Source organism: Bison bison, unplaced genomic scaffold, assembly GCF_000754665.1.
Source record: "Bison bison bison isolate TAMUID 2011002044 unplaced genomic scaffold, Bison_UMD1.0 scf7180017864379, whole genome shotgun sequence".
NCBI classification, from domain to species: Eukaryota; Metazoa; Chordata; class Mammalia; order Artiodactyla; family Bovidae; genus Bison; species Bison bison.
Genome location: NW_011494951.1, coordinates 3528218 through 3534991, shown reverse-complemented (window position 1 = coordinate 3534991; position 6774 = coordinate 3528218). Strand labels below are relative to the sequence as shown.

The 6774-nt window shown below is 46.4% G+C and overlaps 1 protein-coding gene across 1 annotated transcript in view; it reads left to right on the top strand.

Annotated features, from left to right (window-relative positions):
- The first annotated feature begins 4212 nt into the window (after positions 1-4212).
- AOC1 (amine oxidase, copper containing 1) overlaps positions 4213-6774 on the top strand; it is a 12781-nt gene continuing 10219 nt past the window's right edge. The window contains exon 1 of the mRNA XM_010857250.1: positions 4213-4435. The gene's annotated coding sequence lies outside the window, so the exon portion shown is untranslated. The remainder of the gene's footprint in view (positions 4436-6774) is intronic.

Genomic DNA, 6774 nt, shown 5'->3' with positions numbered 1-6774 from the left:
TGCTGCAGAAGACCCTTGAGAGTCCCTTGGACTGCAAGAAGATCAAACCAGTCCATCCTCCCCCTCGTGGCTCAGTCGGTAAAGAATCTGCCTGCAATGCAGGAGACCCAGGTTCAGTCCCTGGGTTGGAAAGATCCCCTGGAGAAGGAAATGGCAACCCACTCAGTATTCTTGCCTGGAGAATTCCATGAACAGAGGAGATTGGTGGGTTATAGTCCCTGGGGTCACAAAGAATCAGACACGACTGTGTGACTAACACTGGACAGCAAGGAGATCAAACCAGTCAGTCTTACAGGAAATCAATCCTGAATATTCATTAGAAAGTCTGATGCTGAAGTTGAAGCTCCAATACACTGGCCACCTGATGCAAAGAGCCAACACATTAGAAAAGACCCTGATGCTGGGAGAGATAGGGGGCAAGAGAAGAGAGCGACAGAGGATGAGATGGTGGGATAGCATCACTGACTCAACGGACAGGAGTTTGAGCAAACTCCAGGAGATAGTGAAGGACAGGGAAGCATGGTGTGCTGTAGTCCATGGGGTCGCAAAGAGTCAGAGATGACTTAGCTGAACAACAACAAAACAATTTGTCACAACTTTCCTTCCAAGGAGCAAGTGTCTTTTAACTTCATGGTTACAGTCACCGTCTGCAGTGATTTGGGAGACCAAATAGTGCCAGGACTCCCGATGAAAACAGTAGACTTTTCTCTTTGTGAACCAGTCTTCCCTAACCAGGGTGAAACCTGTGACGGTGGCTTCATTAGTCTAGAGAGCTAACCTGGTGACTTAGCTGGGGCAGCCCCTGCCAAACAATTTCTTTCTACTGGTTCTATGGAAACACCCCGGGTTATCTCACATGATGGCTGATGTGTACTTTTTCCTCTGAAAACAAACTGTCAAGAGTGAGCAAGGGGAAAGCTGTGAGCTGTGAGCTCTGGCCCAGTAATCATAGACACCGAATCCAGCCTCACCTGTCACACTGCCCCTCCCCAAGATCAGACATCCTGTTCCTACAACATTGTCATTCCCAAAGCCATTGCTTCTGCCCCTTTAAAGGGGAGGGCAGCCCAGAACTTAGAGGACAGGATCTTTGCTCAAGTGTTATCTGTAGTTGTCACCAATCATTAACACCAAGAGGGGAGGAACTGCACCTCAGAAGTCAAGGTCACATACAGGAAGGACCAGCAGGCAGAGACTGCGGTGAACTGGGGAAAAGTGGTGAAGAGGGGAAGTGTTAGTCTCTCAGTCGTGTCTGACTCATTGCGACCCATGGACTGTGGCTTATCAGAATGCTCTGTCCATGGAATTCTCCAGGCAAGGATACTGGAGTGGGTTGCCATTCCCTTCTCCAGGGGATCTTCCTGACCCAGGGACTGAACCTATATCTCCTGCACTGACAGCAGATTCATTACTGTTGATCCACCCGGGAAGCCACTGTTCTGTGCTACTCTGCAAGATTATTATCTTTCTATGGACGTTTTGTGTACTCTTTCAAATAAATATGTGAAATGCACACTTGTTCACCCTCCCTCCTTGCCCACACAAAAGTAAGTGGTAGCCTCACCATTCTTCACCCTCCAGGAGTGAGCCCTGCAGTGGTACCTGCTCCCGAGGCTGTTTCTACTCTGTGATGTGCCCATGTACTGGGGACAGCATTCCAGAAGGCCTGTAAGATCAGCGTTCCCTCCCACAAGCCTATTTCCCTACATCTCCCAACACGTGGCATCCTCTATGCCATGTGGCTTTTTCATTCCTGCCAGCAATGGGTACAAAACTACATCTCATTGTTGAATAATTTGCACTACTCTAATAACTACTACTACTGGAGAAGGAAATGGCAAGCCACTCCAGTCTTCTTGCCTGGAGAATCCCATGGACAGAGCAGCCTGGCGGGCTACAGTCCATGGGGTCGCAAGAGTCAGACACGACTTAGCAACTAAACCACCAATAACTACTACATATGGGAAGCTTATCACATGCCCTTGAGATTCTTCACTCATGTAAAGAAATAGGAATGATTTTCTATTTCTCGCTGATTTTTTAGGGGTTTTGTGTGTGTTTCTAGATAGTAGTCCCTCTCGCTATTTTAAAAAACCACCTTTTGAGATATCATTCACATACTATACAATTCACCCACAAAGTGAATAATTCAGTGGGTTTTAGTATATTCACAAATATGTGCAGACCTCACCACAGTCAATTTTAGAACATTTTCATCACTTCTAAAAGAAATCCCATGTCCACTAGGTAGCACCATTTATATAACCTGTGCTCCCCAGCCTGAACCAGCTACTTCTGTAGTTGCTTTTGTCTCTCTAGATTTGCCTATTCTGGATAGTTAATTTTGTTGTTGTTCAGTCACCCAGTCATATCCAACTCTTTGCAACGCCGTGGACTGCAGCACGCCAGGCCTCTCTGCCCCTCACTATCTCCTGAAGTTTGCCCAAGTTCATGTCCATTGCATCCATCCAGCCATCTCATCTGTAACACCCTCTTTTCCTTCTGCTCTCAATCTTTCCCAGCATCAGGGAATTTTCCGATGAGTCAGCTGTTTGCATCAGATAACCAAAATACTAGAGTTTCAACTTCAGCATCAGTCCTTCCAATGAGTATTCAGGGCTGATTTCCCTTAAGATTGACTGGTTTGATCTCCTTGCAGTCCAAGGTACTCTCAGGAGTCTTCTCCAGCACCACAGTTCAAAGGCATCAATTCTTTGGCACTCTGCCTTCTTTACGGTCCAGCTTTCGCAACCTTACATGACCACCAGGAAGAGCATAGCCTCAACACTACAGACCTTTGTCGGCAGAGTGACGTATCTGCTTTTCAACACACTGTCTAGGTTTGTCTTCTGATTTCATGGCTGCAGTCACCATCCGCAGTGATTTTAGAGCCCAAGAAGAGGAAATTTGTTACTATTTCCACCTCTTTCCCTTCTATTTGCAACGAAGGAGATCAGTCCTGGGTGTTCATTGGAAGGACTGATGTTGAAGCTGAAACTCCAATACTTTGGCCACCTCATGCTAAGAGTTGACTCATTGGAAAAGACTCTAATTCTGGGAAGGACTGGGGGCAGGAGGAAAAGGGGACGACAGAGGATGAGATGGCTGGATGGCATCACTGACCCGATAGACATGAGTCTGGGTGAACTCCGGGAGTTGGTGATGGACAGGGAGGCCTGGCGTGCTGTGATTCATGCGGTCACAAACAGTCGGACACTACTGAGCGACTGAACTGAACTGAATGGGGCCAGATGCCATGATCTTACTTTTTTTAATATTTAGTTTTAAGCCAGTTCTTTCATTCTCCTCCTTCACCCTCATAAGAGGCTCTTTAGTTCCTCTTCGCTTTCTGCCATTAGAATGGTATCATCCCCATATCTGAGGTTGTTGATGTTTCTCCCACCTTTCTTGATTTCAGCTTGTAACTCATCCAGCCTGGCATTTCTCATGATGTTGTCAGCATATAGGTTAAAAAAAAAAAACAGGGTGACAGCAGACAGCCCTGTCACACTCCTTTCTCAATCTTGAACCAATCAGTTGTTCCATGCAGGGTTCTAACTGTTGCTTCTTAACCCCATTCAAGGATCAAGACCTTGTCGTGGCAAAGGAGCTTCTGTAACTTGATGAAGCTATGAGCCATGCCATGTAGGGCCACCCAATATGGACGGATCATAGCAGAGAATTCTGGCAAAATGTGATCCACTGGAGGAGAGAATGGCAAACCACCCCAGTATACTTGCTGTGGGAACCTCACGAACTGTATGAAAGTGAAAGGCAGTCAGTCGTGTCTGACTCTTTGCAATCCGATAGACAGTAGCCCACCAGTCTCCTCTGTCCATGGGATTCTCCAGGCAAGAATACTGGAGTGGGTTGCCGTTTCCTTCTCCAGGGAATCTTCCTGACCCAGGGATCGAGCCCAAGTCTCCTGCATCACAGGATCCTTTACCACTGAACCACCTGGGAAGTCCACATTGGCAAGTACTTGCTAGGAAATTTCTCCTTATCTTTATCTCTGACCTCAGAAACTCACCACCTACTTGAACAGACTATGCCAATGCAGATCATAGCGGAGAATACACAGGCAACTCTTGTGAAAAGTGCTGCTTCAGCAGAAGGAATGACAGGGAATTATAGACGGCATGGGTGTTTGGGGAAAAACAGAAGTGGACACAGCTGCTGAAGTGGTGAAAGACTGGGGAGTTTCCATACTCGGAACTCGGGGTAACAGGAGCCCGCTGGGCCACTGCCACGAGAGACCCACACACTTCCTCGTGCACTGCCCCTGCCCACTGTGGAGCTTCCTGAGCCGTAGGTCACCACCTTGGTCAGCACAAGCCTCACTCCGCCCCTCCCCCTGGGGCAAGGTCCAGCTGTAAAGTTCAAGGAGTCAGAGACAAAGGCTGCAGCAGAGGTGAGCCCGGAGCTGAGCACACAGGTATGTTCTGGGCAGGGGAGGGTATTGAGGGAGAGCCAAGCAGCGGTGAACTGGGGAGGGGAGGGGGGCAGTGAGGGAAGGTGGACATGGAGTGGAGGGTCAGAAGAAACAAAGACACAAGAGGTAGGGGGCCAAAGGGAGGGGTGAGAGCCCAGAAGGATCACTCCAAGGCACACACCATCCAGGGCTGAAATGGGACAGGTGCAGCCAGGAGGTGGCTGCTGTTCTCCAAGCACTGGAGATGAGCCGTGGGCAGGAGAGGGTATGTTTTGTATCTCCCAGCGTGGAGGTCTCACTGGCCACTGAGTTCTCCCTTCTGCCATGGCTTCATTGCTATCGTCTACCTCGGCCGCCGCCCATCTGGACACTGCAACCAAGGATTGTACCGGGAAAGGTTAAATGAATAGCCAAGCTCAGGTTACAGGACCTCAGGTCTCTTCCACATCTCCCTCCTTAGCAGAGCAGAAGGCAATTTGGGGATAAGAACTGTGGATGAAAATTCAGTTAACTATCAAGTTAAGAAGAAAAAGAGGAGGATTTTATTTGAGCTAAACCAAGGATTATAACCCAGGAAGCAGATTCTCAGAAAGCTCTGAGAACTCTTCTACTTGTTAGAAATCGAACGCACAGTCATATACATCCTCAAGACAAAGGGATCATCCATCAAAATGATATATTTTACTAAAAGTTCACCAAAGATACATAGTCCAGGTAAGCACATATAAAGCAAGGTGCAAGTCACCATGGCCCCTATAGAGCTAGGAAAGAACATTGATCTTTTAAGAGGTTACATTGCTAGCATCAGAAGAAGGGGGAAAATGGATCTTTACAGTCCAGTGGGCACCCCCATCTTTGAGGAACTCTGGTTAATGAGTAATGCAGACATATCTGGCACATTAGGGAGTGGGGGACAGAGGGAAGAGGCCAAAAAAAAACACAGATAGCAACTTCTATGTTTAATTTTTTCTTGTCCTGGTTTGAAATGCACGTTTTATTTCATCGTCCCCACCCCGGTTTGATCATTAATCTTTTGATAGAAAGCATTAGGTGAACCAGTATTTGGTCCCCCAATGCCATGGTGGTCGCTTACCTGCCCTGGATCTATCATGTCCCCCAATGCCCCATCTTAATACCCCAGTTCTTTCTTACCTTTTAAGGGGTTAAGCTAGTAGGATGCTTGCCACAGACTGACAGTCAACTCTAAGTGGTACAGAGGGACTTACGCCAATTTTGCTCTATATGTGCACTATGCATGGTCACTATTTTATATCGAATAATAGATATGACCAATAGTCATTCAGGCATCATTATTTTAGGAGGAATTTTGAACACACATAGAGAGGCACAAGGCTTCCCTGATGGCCCAGAGGTAAAGAATCTGCCTGAAACGCAGGAGACACAGGTTTGATTCCTGGGTCAGAAAGATCCCCTGGAGAAGGAAATAGCAACCCACTCCAGCATTCTTGCCTGGAAAATCCCAAGAACAGAGGAGCCTGGCGGGCTGAAGTCCATGGGGTCACAAAGAATTGGACACAACTGAGTGACTAACCACGCACATGTCTATCGAAACTATTTTTTTGTTTTATCGGGTCTAACCCGTATTTGTGTGGTGGGGTCAAAATTTCCCCTTTTTGTTGCTTAATCTGTCTCTCTTCTTTAGTGGTGATTTCTTGAGCTCATAGAAATAAATTTTTCATTGAGTTTGCCGGGTTAACAGAGAGCAGTGGACATTCTGGAGGCTGGACAGGATGAATATTTAAAGCTACCCATTTGGCTGCAACATCAGCAAGTTGATTTCCTTCAGCTTCCACAGTGCCAAATTTGAAATGCTCTGTTGTTTTCATAATTGCTGTTTTGGCAGTTGTATCATGGTTAATCCATTTAACCATTAATCCATTATCTTGCAGTCCATGGGGTCACAAAGTGTTAGACACAACTGAGCGACTGAACTGAACTGATCGTGATTAATGACTCTTCAACCTGTTTTCTATTTTTGGTATAAGATGTCATGATGAGGTTTAAAACCTCATTACTTTCATAGCATTCCAAAGTTGTGTGCCACTCAAAAAGCATACTGAACATCAGTATAAATATTTGTTACCTGGCCTTTAGCTAGCTGACAAGCTAGAGTTAAGGTAATTAATTTGGCTTGTGGTGCTGACTTTGTTTCTGGCAAATAAAAGTTTTCAATTATGTCCACTGTGGATCTTATTGCATATCTGGCTTGATAATGTCCCATTCATCCCATAAGTAGGACCCATCTGTAAATTAGATCAGCCTTATCAATAGGCTTCTTATAAGTCATTCCTGGGAGCAAGAAGATAAACTGCTAACAAGAT